This window comes from Pyxicephalus adspersus, chromosome 2, assembly GCF_032062135.1.
Source record: "Pyxicephalus adspersus chromosome 2, UCB_Pads_2.0, whole genome shotgun sequence".
Classification (NCBI taxonomy): domain Eukaryota; kingdom Metazoa; phylum Chordata; class Amphibia; order Anura; family Pyxicephalidae; genus Pyxicephalus; species Pyxicephalus adspersus.
Genome location: NC_092859.1, coordinates 101,071,694 through 101,093,629, shown reverse-complemented (window position 1 = coordinate 101,093,629; position 21,936 = coordinate 101,071,694). Strand labels below are relative to the sequence as shown.

The 21,936-nt window shown below is 35.8% G+C and overlaps 1 long non-coding RNA gene across 1 annotated transcript in view; it reads left to right on the top strand.

Moving 5' to 3' along the window:
* The window catches only part of LOC140322122 (uncharacterized), a 56,598-nt gene extending 34,875 nt beyond the window's left edge, over positions 1-21,723 (top strand). Inside the window, exon 3 of the long non-coding RNA XR_011919143.1 lies at positions 20,994-21,723. This is a non-coding gene — a long non-coding RNA (uncharacterized lncRNA). The remainder of the gene's footprint in view (positions 1-20,993) is intronic.
* The last annotated feature ends 213 nt before the right edge of the window (positions 21,724-21,936 follow it).

Genomic DNA, 21,936 nt, shown 5'->3' with positions numbered 1-21,936 from the left:
TATCGATAGTACTCCTGTTTTAAATTGCAGTGATTTACCCCCACAGAATGTTTGAATTGAGTATTGTTTTCATGTCGGCTTATGCAAAGATAGAACTATAAAGCAGACACCAAAAGCAAATAAGTCTCCTGTGTCAAATTCATATTTGATCTTTTTATCAATTTATGTGCATAAAACTGTGCTGTAGACCCCAAAGAGTGAAAAGTGTAACAAGCCTGCATTGCTTGAAAAATATAGCACAAGATGGAAATCCCCTTTATTGTTCTATCTGCCAGTGCAGTTTTTGTAACAATAGATCACCATTGTCATCAGCAGAGAAAAGCCAATAAAGTTAGAAATAAGTTGCTAAAAAATCTGACCACGGGTTAACTGCTGGAAATATGGCCTTAATCTGGTTCACTACAGATCCACTTTTTTATCTATAACATCCATGTACTAAAATACCTTCCATGTCCAATATCAATGCATCAAATATTATAATATAATATAAAAATATTAGTATACACACGTTACACAGCTCAGTACAATCACTTATGTCTAGTTAATACATTTTAATCAAACTGGAGTACATTTATCCATTTTCAGTTTCAGTTCAAGTACATTCACCCAGCTTAATTCACAAAAAGCATAAACCTTGCCTATCAGCTTTAAATCTACAGAGAATAAATTTTTTTTATGTTTTTAGACACTATCTGCAGAATGTTTTTCAATAACACGTCATAACAAAAACAGAAAACTAGCTATACATAGGCATGTTGCAAAAGGTATACTCAATAGGATTGGCATTATTATTATTATTATTATTAATAATAAAACAAATTTACAAGATGCTCTGATTCAACGTGTAATACATTTTACATCTCTGCACTAGACACATTGGGATGCAAAGTTAGGAAGTTAAGCAAAGTGATATTTATTTAATATAACTTTTATAAAAGTGAATCAGACATACCCAGTAACAGCAAAAATTATTGTACGCTAGGTGTGCTTTCTCTCTCCCAGGAATGGTTGTTTGTAATCTTACAGAGAGTGAGGACAGAAGAAACAGACAGTGAAAGACAGAATATATATCAGACTGCTGCTCTATCTCTTAGTTGTTAACAGAAGAATGACAGGAGAATCTAATGCTACTTACAAATGCTTAGCTTCGGAAAAACCAAACCGCAAACACGCAGCTAAAATATATCTTGCCCTCTGTATGTATATATATATATCCATGTCTGACAAAACATTTTTTATTTCCTTTACCTCCTTTTAAAATTCACACAACCCTGGTAACCCCTAGATAGCCAGTGTTGTACTGCCTTTGGATTTTGATTGGACAGAGGAGTAGACCAACGTGATGGCCTTTATGACCTCTATGATATATATAAATATAATAGAAATCATAAAGTTCATTATTAATATTATATTAATATGATTATGGTGGTTTGCCTAATATTGTAGATGCATTGGATAGTGTTTCTCCTGATGAAGCAATTACACGAAACACGTTGAGAAGCGCATGGTAAATCTCTGCTAAACTAAATATACAATCATTGTCATGAATGTTTTTATATGTATTTTTAATATGTTCCAATAAAGTTCTGAGGGAGATTTTATGTACATCAAATGTCCTTTTAATGCAATTGGTGGTGGTTTAACAGATATATAGCATGTGGTACTAGGACCCACTGTCATATTATTAATGAAAAGTATCAACAATGTTTTTTTTTTTTTTTTACCAAACCTTTATGCTCATTTTACCATACTGTGTATGCTTATATGGTTTCCTGCAGATAAACCCAGTGTCACTTTTACCATTTGGGAAACCATAGTGATTGCTAAAAATCACCCAACCATTTATCTTTTTTCAAAGGAATACCAACCATGACTATTGGTTCCCATGATTGACACCAATGATCTTCTTTTCTTTATAAAGAAACACACATATCAGTAGTTGTTTTTAATGGGTAAGAAAGGAAATCCATTCACAATACCCGAAGGCAGAGCCTTCATTATCTTTACTTATGAGCTGCTTTAAGTCTTCTTTCTGATTAGTTCACATCTATTATTCAGCACAAGGACATTGTGAGTTTAGATTTGCATGCCTTGGTTTGTGTTGGACTGGGTAAATCCCCAGTGAGAGATTAGTTTGTGTGCTGTTCTTAGATAGAGATTACTGCATCCAGTAACCAAAATGAAGGACAAAATGCTCAAACAGTAATCAATATTTTAAAATCACATTGTGTGTGTGTGATCCTAGATTAAGAGTGGACAGTAACTCAGGTGAAAACCATGCATGGTCATTTTATATTACAAAGCAATAGTAAATGACACATTTAATAATGACATCAACTGATATAAATATTCTGTCAGATGCAGTAAATTTTCTGGATTAGGTAAAAACAAGCAATTCACAAACTGAATCATGATGAGTTTATTTATCCCTAATTGTGTTCTTTGTAAGAGAGCAGTCGGAACAGAACAATGTTCTTTTGGTCTCTCTAGAGGGTTTAGCAGATTTATAAATTGCAAATTATCTCTAAGAAAACCAAACTATCTCTAAATATTGTTTTTTACCTATGTTAGAAGAACATAAATCAGTTTTTCCAAAAAAAACTCACCCGAAAGGTGCCCAATTGCAATAATCCCATTTTAAAGAAGACAGCTTATTTTATAATTCTTTTAAAATATATAGGAATCAGGAATCCCTGACAGGACCCATTACATATAGCACTAATGATAAATGGAACTACTCGTGAACATCCTAGTATTGTCCTAATGACAATGAAACAATCTGATATTCAAGTAAAATGGAAATAAAGGAATGTCAGATTCCTTGTTTGATATTTAGAGCCCATATATATTGTTTTCTTAAAATGTCTGTTTTTTATTATCCACTTTAAACTGTGGACTACATTACATATAAAAAAGTTATAAATCAAGCTCACAAATGTAAAAATATGCTGATATCAATATATCACCAGGCTATAGCAATCTAACTGGTTATTATATGAAAATATGGATTTTATTCCTGCCAATTTTGGAAGAGTAATACCAGCATATTGAAGAGATATGTCTAGAATTTCTAGAAGATCAGGTAAGTGGGATTTTATATATATTGTTGATGTTGTCTCTCTGCATGTAATAAAACCTTCTATAACTGAATTAGATTTTCTTTTCTTGGATTGCCGTTAACAGGAGATTTTTTTTCAGGAGTATAGTATTTTATAATATGTAGGGGAAAATTAGGTAAGACCTGGAAAGCTTTCCATGCCAGTGATATGAATAGGCAGGTATATTAAAGCTGATCAAAATTCTATCATTAATTTCAGCATGTCGTATAGATTTTTTTAACTCATCCGATAAGAAATGCAGTGTTTCATATGTTTCTGCACATGTCTTATCATCAAAAAAATATGATGCTATTGGCGGTAAGCGTCAAATTTCTAAACCATGTTGATTTTTTATATAGAATAGCTTTTTTTAGTTGTAACTTTCCTGGATGATTCAGCTTGGCTGTTGATAATGTACTCTTGTAATGGGAGAAAATAGCAGCACATATAAAAATACATACTCTGTAGATTCCAGTGGTTATTGACCCATTGAATAACCTTTCTTGAAACAATATTTATGTTTTATTTCATGAAACCAGCACAGGATGGCAGTATCTCCACACTAAGAAGACCAACACACACAGAAAGAAAATGCAGTGTTATTTTTACCAGTGAAGATTCCCTGGTCAAAAGACCAGTGCCTGGAATCTCAGATATTATGCACTACAATGAAGCAGTCTTTCTTTTACACATTCTTGGAATTTGTATAAGTAATCAATCCATTGTGTTTAAAGTTTACTTATAAAAATTAACTGACTCAGACTTCATGGGTAAAGATGACTTAAATCACTTTTTTTCCACGCAAATTGCGTAATAACCTTTTGCATGTTCAAGCTGTTTATTTCAACTTCAGTCAACTCAGTGTGCGTCTGTTGTTGCCAGATAACAATTGGGTTTTTAAGAGCTGTTTGATTTTTGCTTGCAAGAAAATGTGCAAACAAATTGCAAGTCTTTTCATCTGTCATGTCTTTGAGTCAGCTAATGTGATTCAGCCAATGAATACTTTGGAGCCTGATTATGTAAACTGCATCTGCTAATGTTGATTTACATAGAAAATGGAATGAAGTATGCCCTTAACTTTGTCAAGTGTAACTAACTAATATATTGTACGCTGTTGTGTGTGCTACGCTTATATCACTGTGCTTTGCTGAGAACCTGAAGCGTTGAAACCAACACTGTTAAAATGAGGTTTGGGGGAAATCATTGATTAGTATAATCATTTAAGATCTCACAAGGAAAGCAGAGCATACAGGGCGACATTGGAGAAGACAATGGAGAATACAATGTAAGAGAATGGTCTGTTTCAGGATGCTAAAACATGATGGAGATGTTAATTGTAGGAAATCAACTGACTATTCAAATAGAAGTTTGAAGGCATAAAACATCCAAAGTGAAAAGGTCAAAGCAGTCTATTTCCTATAAAATAACTATAAATAACTAACTCAACAAGTAGGCTACTCTCCAACTGTTAATAGAAACTGCCATGCACCACATTTCAACCATTGACTGGGATTCCTTCCCCTTCAGTTTAAAAGGTTCTTTTATTACACGGCTATCACAGACTTGTCTTCAGTAATTATACTGGTCATATTTTACGATCTTTTACATCAGCACCAGGATTTCTATAAGGTGTTTAAACGTTTATATTCTCATTGGAAGACTTCCCTTCAATTTCATAAATAGATGTTCACATTTTAAGGTTTTTCCTTCTACTCTTGTACTAGTGACTACAAATTTTGGATTTGCCTGTAATTGAGCTTTGGTGGCTTTAATATAAATAAAGGATAACAATGTATCTGTGAGCATTAGACTATTAAAATAATTCATCCATGATCTGTTATAAACACTCTGCAGGCTTAATATAATGCCAGATGGAATATTATCATTTTCTCTACTTAGTGCCTTTGTGTTCTTCACCACTAGTCCTTATATGCCAAATGAGCCCAATTATGTATTATAGATATATATTAGATTTTCATATTTGGTTTATTTCATGCTATATACTAAAAAAAATGGGTATCCATTGTTAGTGGTTCTCCTGCAGATGCATCAATAATGTCAGCAAATGAACAGCTGTGTTGAAACAGCAGAGGATAGGATGTAGCAGAGAATAGAGTTTGTATGGAAAGAAGAAGCAGCATATATTTCCAGTGAGATGAATGATATATATGATATCTCCCGTTAGATGGATTGGAGCTTACACATGGATAATAATTTAATAACCTTCCCTACACACTTTCCCATACTCAAAAGCCCTGGGCATTTCCTAAAAAGGAAAACATTAGCTGGGGATTATGCAAAAAGTATGTATGGGCAGAAAGTGCTTTTTTTTTATAGAACCATTGCTTTATCCTGAATGGGTAAAGCATAAAGGTTCTTTAAAAGGGTAAGCTGCAATGCTGGGTACTACTTATGTAGGAAATGTGAAAGAACAATTCTTGTCCTTAGTGAAACTTACGTACGAAGAAAGTAGGTGTCTGTACTAAATGCTAGATTAACATGAACATTACATTGACTTTCCTGAATCCATGGGTCTACCAGCTGCCAATACTCCATTAAGTGATAGGGCTTTTACTGTATTGTAATGGCAATTAGCAACGTCACCTTCTCATTGGTGATCTTGACACTGGCAAGACCTTACCACTGGCAGGATCACTGGAGGACACAACAATGACTTAAGATACTGACTTGCTAGCATTTGTCACTCCATGATCCACGGGATTAGCAAAACATTACTTTCTTGGAAACATTTTGCAACATTTTTGGCAGCAAATAAAAAACTGAAGCCAGGAAGAGGTTTGTGTCCTTCCTACACTTTTTAGCAATCCTGCCGTTGGTTAATTCTCAATAGTAACAACATCTTTAGTGTGACATGTTCCTAGCAAAATCAGATGAATGACCTATTAACAATCAATAAGGGGCACAGCACAGAAGAAGTTTTAAAGGATAAGGTAACATCAAGCATGTGGTGTCAGCTGTTTTGGTACTTTTACTTTAAAGAAAGCTTAAGCATTTCCAACATCCACTACAGCTCAAGGCATGTGCATGGGGTGCTCAGCTGCCTGAGTATACTACAAGATACTTTACTTGTTTGTTGGGGTACCATTCTAGATGATGATGTGATAATGTGCATTTTATTTGGTGACAATGCAAAATTTAGGTATAAAGCTGACCTTACATGGAACACAGGTTCACTTTAATGTATCTATATAAGTAAATCCAAGACTGTCTTTGTCACAGTATTCTTTTTAGTTTAGAATAATAAGAAAAATAAATGTATTCCTTATATAGTTAGATTTTGTGGCTACATGGGCTAAAGAAATGACAGGTGTTTTTGCTGGCAAAACAATTGAATAGAGAAATGACCTTTAAAAGAGTCACATGTCAGGTAAATACGTTGGTGCATTGCTAAATAACAGGGAACGCAGTTCATATTCAATATCTGTTGCAAACATCTTGTTCTACCTGTCAAAACTGATGATGATTGTTGAATAGACATTTTATGCTGCGTCGCATTGCTGTTTATTTCTTGTTTTTGCTATCTCTAGAAACCCAAATTTGATTTAAGTAAGCTTCCCACAGCAAATTGAGCAGACTCAGGCAGTTTGCTTTCATGGTCAATATACAGACAATAAAAAATAAACAAAATAATTTCATTTTAACTCACTTTTGTATGTTCATGTTTTGATTTGCAATTTTAATACGCTACGCTGTTTGTTTGTAATTTTCCTCTATTATCTCTTGTGTGGGTAGGACAATATCAACGAAAGATAACAAGCAGATATTCACTTAGGGAGCAGCATATCAATGATTTTGACAAAAAGTAACACTAGATGTAAAATTCTTCTGCTAAAAACTGTCATTTTGTATAATTTCATTTTTTTCTCTCAAACCTTTACCTTTCTGCTTAACAGCTGTCTTCAATTTATTGGTAATTTTCTTGCATCTGTTCTCTGAGATTGCTCTGTTGTGTTTTCTCAATAGATATAATAAAAACATGCTTTTCTGAAGTTCTGATGGGAAACTTGAGTTATGACCTTCCTTTTCACTCAGTCTTGTGTTTTTTTTTATTCAACTAATATCTTACAGTTACCTTTCAAACATGTACAGTAGCAATGAAAATGCATCAGAGCTGATCAGCTAGATGAAATGGAAAACTTGGTAAACGGTAACATGAAGATACATAAAATTCCTTACTCAACAAGAATAGAATGATATATAGATTGTACTTTGTTACTTTGTGCAGTAGAGTGTATACAAGCTAAGAGTGCAGAGGATCCGACATACAGCAGAATATAGGTCGTGTATTGACCAGATGGATATTAGGGTGTATAGCCTGCCATGCAGGTCTATGTTACTCGCTTGTATAGCACCAGATTACTTTTTCCAAACTAAATAAAAAAAGGAGATAAGCTTTAGGCAGGTAAAATATGTTCATTCAGTTTTGTATTCATTAAAATAATCACATGTACATTAATCTGTCTTGATCTTAGTCTTCTGCTATCCCCTATACAGGAACAGTTATGGTAGAGACAGTGGAACAGCCCAGTCAAGTCGCTATTGCATTTTACAATGTAGTACATCTAGCATTCCTGAGATTGCTAAGAGAAGAATAAAATGTCACCAATTCATTGCTGCTTCTTAATTACAACCACTGGACATCTCATTTGCAATATATATTGCAGAGTATTCTTATACAGGGTAGAGAATGACTGACTATGCTGTCTGGCAGAGGTGTCTGAATCACAACACTGTTTAAATTCAGGTTCAAAACCTTAGCTGGATAAAACAGTTTGCATGAATTTAGCTTGAGTTCTGCCTTAAAATTGCACTTTAGTAAAATGAAAATTTTGCAGGATACAACCTACCAGCTGAATAGCTCTTATTTTTATTTTGGCATTTGTCTTGTGCACTTGGCTGCTCTGCCTGCTAAATCCCTTAAGTTAATGATGGGGAAGTTCAGCAAGAGACCATTAAAACTGCTGTGCATGCTGATCGCTGCACCACCTACAATGCTTTCCATAGGAAGAGTAAATTATATATTCATTAAAACATTCATGATTAACATATCTGCACAGTTTATAAAAAGCATTATTGACAAATAATGACATGCAGAATTGTGCCTGTTTTCAGCCTTCAAAAGCAATATTTAGAACACTGGTATTGGGCCATGCATATCTTGAGACCTTAGGATAAGTTAAAGGGGTTGATTTACTAAAGCAGCAGAAATAATACTGTCCTTTAATGACTTCCAAGTAGCTTCCAGGATAAAAAAAAACAGAGACTATTTTCTGCTGGAGCCCCCTGGGCTATACAATAGGTGATCCTAAAGGCTAGTTAGGCAGGAGGGGTACAGTGTGTAAAGCATAACCTATGTGGCTCTTCTGGCACTCTGTTGGTCTCAGTGATTGGGCACTCTGGTTCTTGGCATTGCATTGTGGCATGTTGCCCCGTACCCACAAGTATTGAGTATTTTTCAATTCTCTGGCTAACGAACAGGCAGTATGGAAGCACAGCAAAGGTAAGTTTCTCAAACAAGTGGGCAAACTATAAGATGAACCTGGTAGTTTGTCCTGAGTGATGCTAAGCATATGTTAAAGTTCACATGTAATGAAATATGAGGGCTGCCATTGTTGACCACTTGTTCTAAAAATGCTAGTTACAGGTCTGCCATATAGGTATATTAGCTTCAAACATTTTTGAGCAACTGACTTAGAACAAATATGCAAATTTGGAGTTAGGGCTTTTTATTCACTACCATTTACTGTAGGCTTACTGCAGAACCTAGTCAACTAGAATTTTCAGAATGTGGCTAGCAACACCCTCCCCCAATAAAACACATGCATTTTAGGTGTCTGTGTGCTAAGAAATGTGTAAATGCTACACTTATGACTTGTGCCAGCCTGCTTTAGCCGTCGTCAAATGTCAGCATTTACATTCTGGGCTAGGATGCTGGCCTTAGGCAACAATCATGTACATTCTGTGTAGAAGTGACAGGGACAGTGTTTGTGTAGGGGGTAGGTGTTGGTAGGTATGGACTTTAAAATTTAGGCATTTGCATTGCCATAATTATTGCCACCCTCCAGAAATATCTACATTTTCATTCAATAACAAAAGCAAGAGAGTTAGCATGTGCAAATGTTAATGCCATATAAGAAATTAAGTAACACTCCAGTAATACCACAAAAAATGGTTCTCCTAAAAACCACTACATATTTCCTACCGTCTGATATCTTTCCCATATGTGTATATACACAGTATGCTCTGTAACTTTCAAGTGTGTGCCGCAGGTTGGCGTTTCTGACTAATTATGCTGACAGCAGATTGCTAGAATGCTGACATACTTATTTTCAGAATAAAAAGAAAATATCAGCTTAGATCTAGTGGATTTAATTGACTGTACTTCGAGTCATTACATTCCTGCAGACTTTGAAACCTCTCATTAATCCTCTGTTACTTCATTCTTCAGTTTCTAATCCAAACTCACCTCAGACCACTAATTGATGCACTCGGAAAAAGCTGACGCTCAGCAACACCTAGGTACAGAGAGACACAGATTCTGCAATGGTCAACTGAGCATCGCTTTATTTGTGTTTACTAATGATGCTCAAAGAGCAATGGAGGCATTCCACTTTTAGCTTTATGTGATCTTGCAGTTTTGTTCTGAATACATATATCAGTCCCAAATGATTAAATAATTTACATACAGTATGGTGTTGCAACATGCATTGCATTGATAATTTTGATACCAGATTAGTGTTATTTTGATGTGATTTTCTTTTACTGAGAACTATTTAAGACGTTTTCTCTTAAAGGAAAATTGCTAGGTTGTGAATGCAGATTATTTAAATGGGTCCAGGGAGCACAAATCACCTGGCTGCAGGGGTGCTCTGTGCCTTTAAAAAAAAAAAATGAACTTTTTTTGAACTACTATTATCCAAAGTAAATATGAATCTTTAACAACCATCAGTGAATACAACTAAAGCTACGTACACACGTCAAACGGTTCTCGTCCGACAATTGGCTCAGGGCCGATATCGGGTGAGAATCTGGCATGTGTACAGCACCAGTTGTCCATTGTATGAACGAATGTCCTAGCGGATCTACGGACGATGGATGACTAACGATCCTAATGCAAAGGAAGCGGGAGAGCGTGCAGCAGGGTGCCGCTCTGTCGCTCTCACCTTCCCCTCTCCATAGAGCAGAACCATAATGTATGTACAACACTCGTTCATGCATCGTGCAGTGCTAATCGTTGGAAAGGATCGTGAAATAACCTTTCCAACGACAATTATTGCACGTGTGCATGCGGCTTAATTCACAAATCCCACACTTCCCCTAAATCTCCCCTTAAAAGAAACCAGGAATACCATTAATCAACACTTAATATATCAGTACAGTGCTCAACTTTAAACTAAAGGGAACAAAATGTCAAATTTTAAATGCAAACTAAAATAGTGGGCACCATGCTGCCCTGCTGTCAGCATTCTTAACAGCCTACCCCACCACCACTCAATAGTTCTACCTGTTTTGGACTTTAGTTTGTGGCTACTTCAGTGTCATCACCTGCAATGGGCTGGGGAGGGGAAACAACCTCATCTGAGCTGACAACAGATGTAGGTGCACCATGGTAGGCAAGACAAGGGCAGCAAGCTACAAAGTACACAGTCATTTTGCATCCCAGCTGGCATTTTCCATCAGTTTGCAAAAACCTCTTTATCATTAACAGCTTGTTACTGCTCCTGTGCATCTAGTAGACATCTTGGGACAGTAAAAGCTGCAGTAAAACCCTGGTAGTCTGAACATACCTATTGGGGTAATGACATAACATTCCCATCTTTTACTCTATAGTTTAATTCAGTGCTGAAAAGAATTATGGAATGCCTGGGAAGGGTATGTGATAATATCACTGGGGCTCTGAGGACCAGGCTCGGATACCTATTTTCATTTGAATGAGATGTCTATTTTCATTGCCACGCTGCATTATGATTCCTATTACATTGTGTGCCACGTCTTTCAATCACATAGGGCTGTATAAAACAGTATTATTATTAATATTATTATTATTAATAAACAGGATTTATATAGCGACATTATATTATGCAGCGCTGTACATTAAATAGGGGTTGCAAATGATAGACAAATACAGACAGTGACACAGGAGGCGAGAACCCTGCCCCAAAGAGCTCACCATCTAGGAGGTGGGGGAAGTAAAACACAACAGGAGGGGAGAATACATATTATTTTCTATAAAAACTCTATTCTAAAAGTTTTATTTGGGGGGATAGTGAAACTGTCAGGGGTTTCCCCTTAGTGCCCCAACATTTTAATAAATAGGCATTTATTGGTGCATTGAGCTGTTTTGTATTTACAGAACCCCCATTTCCAACAGCTCTACAATAGTGACTAAACCCACTAGTGTTAACCCACAGAAGTGAAAAAAAAAGAAGGCAAAAGTAGATTGATGCAGTATATGATATGGTCAGGAATGCTGAAAGGAGATCAGAGGTCGCTCAGTAGTCAAAGAGAGAGGGAGACGGAGATTTCCTAAAGCTAAATTTCAATTTTTTTTCTTCCACACTTGTAGAAAGCACTTTTCCATCATGAAACAAAAATAAGGTTGTATTCCTGCACATTTAGTAGATACCTATGCCCACCTTATTTCCTGTCTCTTGGCCTATAGGCATCATCAAGGCCTCTCCCAGTGATCGTGCTATATACAAAAGTTTTAAACAAAAACGCTAAACATTACATCAGAACCAGGTGCCTATTACAAAAAGCAATACTATATTTGCTCTCAGGAAATTGACATGAGCAGTTGTATTTTTATTTAACAGGAAAATACTAACAGAACAGAGATTCCGTGTGTTCACCCACAAAACTGCCTCCTTCAGGTCTCTCCTCTACCCCCCTTCCATAGAAGTTAACTGGTAGTTAGAGCATCACAGGTAATAAATGCCTTGAATATGATCTAAACACGATAAAATAATTATTGGGGGTATCCATATATTTACGGTACCAATAGCAGCTGAGCCCCCTTTTTTCTCTAGTAATTTTGCTATGGGGGCAAGGACTGATATCATCAATCTAACATTTTCTGTAAATTGCTATTGAATATTTTGAATCTGCATAGAAAAATAACAGTAAGTTACTCATACCCATGCCAGTCTCAGGAGATCTCTTGCTGCTGAGACATTCACATTTTAAAATAAATGTTTTCATTTATATTCATTGGACTGATTAATACACACCATCTTCTCTGCATGACATAGGGTTAAAGAACTCAGGATATTTTTTCTACTAGTAAAAAAAAATTATCAAAACATTCTGTTCTACTTCTTTCCGCATGTATTTGTGTTGCAAATCTGTTTAAGGAAATTAGAAAGATACCATCTGCTCTGATTATTGGTAACTGTCTGCATTTTATTCCTAATGAAGCCCTGAATCTATTTTTTTTTTCATCATTAAACTAAAACGCGATTGTATCTTGTAAAGAACAAACATATAGACAAATTAAGCAATTCCAGGAGGCTTTTGTATTTCTTTATGTTTTGATAGATATAGTTTTTTATGTGACAATGAGTGAGCAAATGTCACCCAGAAGGCTAGTGCTCATAATTATATCCTTTTATATAGTGTTGAATTCACAAGACAATGCCTTCCATACAATGCATGGGAAGAATAATCAAGTATGCTCTATTTAAAAGTACAACATCCCCAGTATATCACTGGATCTTCATTACGGTCACAGTGACGGCTTCGGCATGATTGTAATCTAAGTTCTCCAAAAGAAGCTAGCCAACAGGCTTCACAAAATAATACAATTCACTCACAGATTATAATGGTAATAGCCATGCCAACTTTGTGAAGCGCCTTCACTTTTAATCAAGGTCAAAATCAGACATCCTAATACAATGCCTCTGTAACTCCCACCTATCGAGCCATCTCCAACAGATTGAACAAATACATATTTCACAGCTTAAAAAACATAAAATTCAAATTATATGTTTTATCACCTCCTAAAACTAGGGTATCCATCTCTGTGTTTCCACAATGCCACCTTCAAACCTGTGTAGTAATTATTTGTATAGTCCCGCCTGAGGACAAATGTTGGAATAATGTGGAATTCAGTGGTTGTATTGCAAAGTTACTTTAGGCATATATTATCAGCAATTCTGCCCATGTAATTATTTTCCATCATCATTATTTTATCTGTAACAATTCATTTTTGTTCTGTCATCTATCATGAAAGAATTAAGTAGTGGTAACATAAATGGAAGTGTCTTGCCTGTGAAGCATAGGTGTAGAATACGTAATGTCCTGCTTGCTTTGTTTGGAGTTTAGTTCAGGTACAGTTTATTTATTTGTTTATCTGTTAATAACACATTGAATGGAAAGTTCTTACTTATCTACTTTCACACATGCAAAAGCAAAAGTGATTATTTTTTAGAATAAGGTTTGCTGGCGACTGATGATTGTCATAGATAACCTCAGACAGATACATGTCATGACACATCAACTTATCTTGTTACTACAGACTGGGATTAAATATTAGTAAAGTACTGGACCTGTAAAAAATGGCTGCTGAGATCCTAATCTCAACGTAACGTAATTAAAATATGATGAAGTGGACAGCAAAGAATTAAAATCAAGGGAAAGCCTAAGCCCGTGCTTGTATCCTACTGTTGTAAGGTTCTTTGAATTTTTCAGCAGATGGCAAACTTTTTTATACATTAGGTGGAATTGCAGTTATTGGCTTATTTAACAAACCAATGGTAAGGATGTGATACAGCCACAAACAGGAACGATTATCTAATCAAATGTTAAGTAGGTTTGAGACATGCTTTAATAATATACTATAGATATGTTCTATACTAAAATGTGGATATAGTACAAAAATTAGGTTATCTTGAAAAAAAGGTAAACCAGGAGAACAGCTTAATCTTATATACCAAAGCTGTCAATTTCTTCTCTCTACCTCTATTTATACAGGTACATGCTACACTCAATGAGCTCTCCAATATATCAATAAAGCATCGGAATGGTTCCTGTGTACTGCTATAGTTCCTATATGTAAAGTGGAGGAAACATTTCCAGATTTAGTAAAAAAAAGCTGTACTTTAAACTGAATTTATGCTTTGCCCACACATGAAAATACAACAGGGTCCCATGGCAAGTTTCAGAGTTGTAGCTTATACGTGGATAATGTCGTCCCAAATGAATTGTGAAGATTAGCCCGGCATTATTTTATGGGGGGAGGTACATGATCCTCTATAGCCCTAACTACTGCCCATTTTCCTTGAATCCAGGTGCTGAACAGTGGCAGAAGTGTGAAGGAAAAGGCAATATATGAAAGGGAATAGTAAGCCTTAGATGGGTAAAATTCAAGCATAGGTTTGTTTTAAGGAACAATATTTGCCTAATACCCTGTAAAAACTTCACCCAAACATAGGGGGATTACCTTGCATGCCCTTTTATCCCCCACCTGTGCACCCGTGGGTATAGTCCCTAGGTCCTGCTTTCTGTTCAACAGCTAAGATCCTAGTTTCTGTGAAGGAGTTTCTGTGTGTTAGAATTTTCTGCCCTAATAATAGATGTAAAAAAAGTACACAAAAAAAAACTATTTCAAAAGAAACAAAAAGAAACTATTTTAGTGCAAAAGTATGAATGACAAAAATGTTACAAAAATAAAATATGGATAAATACTACTTGTTTCAAAGCCGGCACCATGTACAAATACATATTAAAAATGGAAAAAAGTTTGTAAAATGTTATTTCCTCATTTACCATTATGTGTAGTAAACCAATCTAATTTACAGGTATATCTCAAAAACTATTAAATAATGCTGTACATTCCCTTCATAACACATGGAAAATGAAATAATTACACGTCACTGACACTTTTCAGTATGGGTACCACAACTTTCCCCTACAAATACCAACTTTCTCTTATTATTATAGCAAAATTAAAAAAGTGCTGTGTAAATACAGTGCACACACGTACAGTATTGAACGGTCTGTAGAGAAACACTCACTCTCAGTATGTCAGGTTATAGTCCCTGAATACCCTTACTTTATCCTGCACTGCAGAATACATAGGTACTATATAAAATACTAACAGTTATCATCATTATACTAATAATAATATTAGTAGAGATCTGTAGGGGCCATTATACTCAATCTATTACCAGCAGAGATATCCATATAATCCAAAACTCTGCAATAAGTAACATACTGGACTAGGGCAGAGCTGCAGGCCCCAATGCCCTGGACTGCAAGATGAGGAAGATTATGACCATCAATCATGCTCTCTATCCTTGCGGTGACGCTGACAGGTTATACCTTCAATGCAATACGGGAGGAAGAAGAATGCTAGTTAAGTATGATAAGGACAGTGTAGTGGATATGATCAGATGAGGTAGCCAAGGCTCATTTGTTGAGAAAAGATAAAAAAGGAAGAAGATATATATAAAAAAAATGCATATAACCCAAAGAAAAGATGTGGCAGCAGAAATCACTGTATTGCCAGTATTTAAAACACAATAAACGGGATATCAAGTAAGTAAAATATTGCAGTTATTGAAGACATGAATATTACAAAAATGGTTGTACAGTAGCAACATAATCACAGCAAACATAATAAAACTAAATACTGCCGTAAAGAAGCTGAAATAACAGTGATCATGGCCATTTTGGGGAGCTAAGCAAGACATCCCAGGTGGCAGGACCACCTTATCTTACCCCCGTCTTTCAGTCTTCTCTGCTCTGTAGAAGGCCACATTTTATAGCCAAGACTAGTACAGGTAATGTTCCTTCCTCGAGTGATGACATGTCCCACCCCCACCCTCAGCTGCCAAGCCTATACCCCCATTACCTAACCCCCCCCCATTTTTTACATGGGGAAACCCACCCTATATATAACAGAATAAAATAATTCATGTTTTTAAGGAACCCCTACTGTAATTACTATATCCACAGTTCACAGTACATTAGTTGTCAGTGGGTTGAATGCAGCACACAGCGCTGACCATTGGGAAGAATGTCACTCCTACAGTTCCAAATATCTGAGAGGCACAAAGTGCTCATTGCTCAAGCAACCCCTAGCAATCTCTGGAGGAACCTTAGTTGGGAAACTCTGGTCCAAGGAGTGTTGTGTTTGATATATTCAATGTGGCACTAATGAGTTTTACATTGTAGTTGTACATCTAATTAGCTCTGCTGTAGCTGCATAGGCTAACAACTGCTAAAAATAGTTAAAACATAGCTGAGGATTTTAGTTCTGCCAAAAGCCACAGTATAAAAATGTAATGGTTTTAAATAACTGAGTACACAAGTATTAACAGTATATTAACATTAGGAAGGTTACTAACACTGTTGCTACAAATCAGTTCTAACTTAGAAGCACTTAGGCTATGTACAGTGATTACATTTTTTTGTCACTGGAAATGATCAGCTATGATCGTTTTTGGCAAGACTGGAATAAATTGAGCGATGTAGGCACTCAGACACCTTGATCTATCCAGTGCTGTGCTCGATTCAGTTCCACGCCGTTCTGGAATCCTCCTTCGTCCTGGCATGGAGGAAGCTATGGGCACCACCATTTTTTCCTTCCTCTTCCTTCTTCTGGCTACATCACCCGATCCCGCACTGTGCAGGTGAGACATTAGGTGCATGCTGAAAAATGAGGAAAAAAGTGCCCACTGCAAATGCGTGAGTTTGGCATTTTTTCCCCATTGCTGGAAAAAAGCAGCCCAAAGCATCCTGGGATATGTGACATATGTGTCACATGAGGCTCTGCACTCCCATTCAATCTTTACTGTTCGGGCAGACAGAAGGGTTGGGACTTCCCCTTGTTTTTTAATCATTTAGAAAAAAAAAGAACATAATTTTTACCTTATATAAGAGGGTTATCTACCTTTTATTTTAAAGTAAACATTTTGGTGATAGGTCCCCTTTATTGTACTATAAATACAAGTCAATATATAATACTAAACATTTTTTATCATTTAAATAAATCACAAAAGCTATATTTTAAAATCTGTTTTTCCACGTAGCTTGTAGAAAATTCTGTTCCTTCCATTTATAAACTCTGTGATACATTTTTCCCAACTAAATAATCTGTGAAACTCTAAAACATTATACGTTATCTCCTGGGAATTAGAGAAAAGTGCTACTTTCTATTACTTTAAGGAATTGAAGGGTTATACTACATCTTGGTTCAGTTTTCTTAATGTCACTTTTTTCACCTACATGCAAGTACTTTCAGTTAGCAAGATGTTATAAAGCTAGTAGCATCCTATGTAATTTTAGCTCATAAAGTCACTATGTACCATTTTTAAGAAGTGGGCATTTCAGAAAAGCTTCTTATCTAGTGGCTGAAATGCTTTATTATCCAGACACAAGTTGGCTGGCTTTCCTATCAGATGCTAGATAACAATCATGCTGAAATAGCTCCTGATATAATGGATCCAGTGCTCAATAAAAAGAATGTTACATTTCTACTTCTGCTTATTTTATCTCCCTGGGCAGGCCAAGTCTGATAAACAGAATTGTACACATGGTAGGTAATCATCAACAGCTATCAGCAGAATGAATTTTACACTAAACTTTACCGTGACATATGGATTAGTAAATAGGAAATCATTATTACATATTGGTTAACAACTACATCTCCATGGGGAACAGTTCGTTCACAGGTACCAAAATATTTGTGCCACATGTGCTGTATACATCTTATGGACAGCGAAGAGGAATCATACTGTAGCAACTAGAATATAAAAGCATACAGATTTATAACAGTATGCAGAAGATAAAATAGTTTGGATTAGAATTGTTTTTGTGTATGGCCGCATTAAAAAAAAAAATCCTGGGTGTGAGAAGCCAAAGCAACCTGTTCATCCTGTTGTAGTAGAGTGAAACAATTGATGAAAAATTTAGAAGGTATTTGGCATCATCTTCTTCAATTTCACCTGGAAAGGGGATTAAAGAGCCTAGATAGGGCCATGAATAATTGTGAAGCTGTAGATTTGTCTCTACCTATATCTAATTTTATCTGTATTATGGGGATTTTTCTTTGGTGTCTCTAATGTTTCTAGTACTTCTAACTGAATTCCACTTTGGGTGGATCCATGCCCCCATCCCCAATAGGTGAAGCTGATTGCAACACCAAATTTCTCTCTCTATATATATATATATATATTTATTTATTTACATACATTTCTTACAAGAGTCTTTGATCCCATCCTCGTCTTCATCTTCTTCCTCTGCTGGTGTGTGTTTCCAAATACTATAGAGAACGGAGCACACATATTGATGCATAAGGACCATTTTGTTCAAAGCAGCATTTTCCACAAAGTTAAAAACAGCTTCCCCAGGGGTGTGACCGTGTCATCTTTGGACTTTGAAGCTGTTGGTTTATTTTGATCTGACATGTTTTGACTACTATTTCTAACCTGGTTGTTACAGCCACCAGCCAATTGAAGTTCATCCACTGTGAATTCTAGTAATCGTCGACAAAAGCCAATGTCTACAGTAAGAATTTTTCATATTTACTTCACACCAGCCTATATTGTACTCATGGATGGCTTTGTTCTGTGTTAAAGCTTCACAAAATATGTTATTAAAATTGAAACCACTTTATAATACATACATTTTGTAGTGCATTTTGCAGTTTGTTGCCCAATCTTTAGTTTTTAACTTTTAAGTACATTAATGTACACCTGGCCATTCCTAGTTACCATTTTTAGGGATGTTCTCCCATCTCTGCCTGGTATCTTTCAAGTATGTTTGATTGGGTCACCTAAATGTTACATTTACCTGCATCTGAATGTAACATTTGCCTGTGAATGACAGATTAAATAACAAAAATATACCCTTTTGCTATCATGAGTATGTAATTTTTGCAAATATTGCTAAATTTGCACAGCAATATGGTTTATAAGTATATATTTAAATCCTCTGAATGTTTCAAATAATTTTTTGATGGCTAAATGATGATAATCATCACAGAGATAGGAAATATTGTCCACAATGTATCCACCACTGTGCTCATAAATCTCAGCCCATATTTTGTCTTTATGAGACACATAGTAGTTAATGATGTACAAAGAAAAAACTTCATGGAAGTCCTAATATGTATTCAGAATTTCTCCAAGGTAAACAATGAAAATCAATAAGTATCAAATGTAAGCCAAGTTTTTCTTCTTTTTAAGTGAAATTTTGAACAAATCCCCTGCTATAAAAATTACTAAGTAGTTCACTTGTGGAGCTAGGCTGTAATCAAGGATATTAATCATGTTTTCTTTGCTTGAAATAGTCCATCAAGTTCCCACAGAGCTTGAGATTTATCTTTACTGACAAATGCATCTGGACCACATGTACTACTCACTAGACTTCTAAATTTAATGTTTAATATATAATCTCTGTCATGGTAATGAGTACCAAGTTACAGCTGCAAAGATAATTTATCCACAAGTGCAAAAGATTTGTTAGTACGTAAGCTATATTAAGTTTCGTAAAAACAAGTTTGAAAATGAGATAAGGTTTAACAGGTGTTAGAAAAGTTCAACACATTTAAAAAAATACAACATACAGGAAGCTATAGAAGAGGATATATATATTCTTTCTGTATAGAACCTGCAATATACACTTTCTGAGCCATGCTTTATACAGTCTAGGGGGAGTCAAAAATGGATAAGGATCTGGGGGTTCTGGTAGATCATAGATTAAATATTAGCATGCAATGCCAAGCTGCAATAGCTAAAGCTAGCAAAGTACTTTCTTGTATAAAAAGATGAATAGACTGCAGAGATTGAGACATTATCCTGCCCCTGTACAAAGCATTGGTCAGACCACATCTGGAAAGTGCAGTCCAGTTTTTGGCACCAGTTCACAAAAAGGATATTGTGGAATTGGAGAGAGTGCAGAGAAGGCAACTAAAGTAATTAAAGTAATGGAGGAGCTCAGCTATGAGGAGAGATTAGCTGAACTAAATCTATTCTCCCTTGAGAAGGGACGTTTAAGGGGGGATATGATCATGATATGATAAATATATAAATCGTCCATATTGAGAACTCTCTTCCCAATTATTTAAGGTCAGTGCAAAGGGTAAGTGGCACTATTTGCATCTGGAGGAAAAAGAAGTTTAATATCTGCATACGGAAGGGATTCTTCACAGTAAGATCTATAGACATGTGGAATAGATTCCCTCAGAAAGTAGTTTTAGCATGTTCTATAGAATGTTTTAACAACAAGCTGGATGCTTTTTAGAAGCATAGAATATAACTCGGTATTAAGCTTTAAAAGGAATGGCAGCAGAGAGTGATCCAGGGATCATCAGATTCCATGTTTATAACTTTATTTCCTGGTGGCTGAACTTGACGGACTTGAGCCTTTTTTTCAACCTTACTAACTATATAACTATAAGCCTCAAGGTTTTCATAATGTATTCAGAGGTCTCTGCATATATTTTATGGTATACACTGGGGCATTTCAACACCTTGTAAAAAACGGAATGTATTTAGTATTTGGAAGAATCAGATTTCCACTGTTAAGCCAAACAACAATACTCAAAGAACAGTAATCCATATCAAGCATTTTATATTGCTGAATAATAAATAGATATGGAGATAGATAAATTCTGACACCACACCCACCTCACTTTGTCTTCCACCTTAAAAAAATCTGATTTTACCTTGTAATCACTGGAACATTAAGACTATCATTATCTGTTGCATTGACTACTGAAACATACTATTAACAAACCTGAACTCTGGGCTTTTTTTTTAAACACAGCTTACACACAATGAGCAGAAAAAAATGATAATATGTGGAAGTAAATCATTTAAAGTATGCTTCAGTGGATTGATCTCATCATCTCATTATGTATTGTTACAGCTCCAAAATGTAGTGCCAATCAACGAGAATGTATTGAGGAACAACTCCTGCTAATCATGTGGACTTATATTGGTGTTCCCTAATGACTGGTGTTTGGGCAACAATACTACAGAACTGGCTAAACTTCTTCAGTCAATCAGTGGATAAAGGTTTTAATTGACAATGCACAGCATGTGACCCCATTGCCCAACAACATGAGATACATGGCATTAAACTATCAAGGCACAATCTGGGCCACTCACTGCCAAAGGACAACAGTTAAGACAGGTCCAGCACAAGGGATTTAGCTTTCCTGAACAATCCAGATCTAACTCAGATTTTTTTTTCTTTTTGGTGTTTTAACAACCTTTTGGAATGTATTTGTGAGAAAGTAAAAACAAACCTGCTCCCTGCAATTGTGCTAGTAATGGAAAAAGGTCTACAGGTACCCTGGTGCTTTAGGGATTATTGTTGCCCACAGGTGAAGTTTTATATTCCAAAGAGTTCTAAATGAGAAAAGAGTTTTTGCAAGAGTGGATGGGTGAGCACAGGTATAGTAACCACCAGAGTGTGGAGCAAAGATTCTGGGATAACAGTGGAAGGTGTTCTTCGCTAAAGCTACACACCACTGAGTTATGGGCTAACCCTTTGAGTGCCTTTGGAGTTTGAGATTGTGTTTTAAGTTGCTGCCTGAAACTTGTGTTCATGTTATCATTCTGCTGAGACAAATGTACTGTTTGTAATCTGAAGGAAGGTTATTTGAGTTTAATAAAATAAATTATTTGTGGACTTTACGTCTGTGTCTGTGCTGCAGCGCACTCCATGCCCCCAAATATGACAATGGGTTTGTATATACAGAACTTTAGCCTAGTCTGCGCGCCTGCACCAATTTCATTTCAGTTTGTTTTAAAAGGCCTGAGGATGGGAAATGGAACAGAGTGGCTGTTAAACATAGAAAATGTAT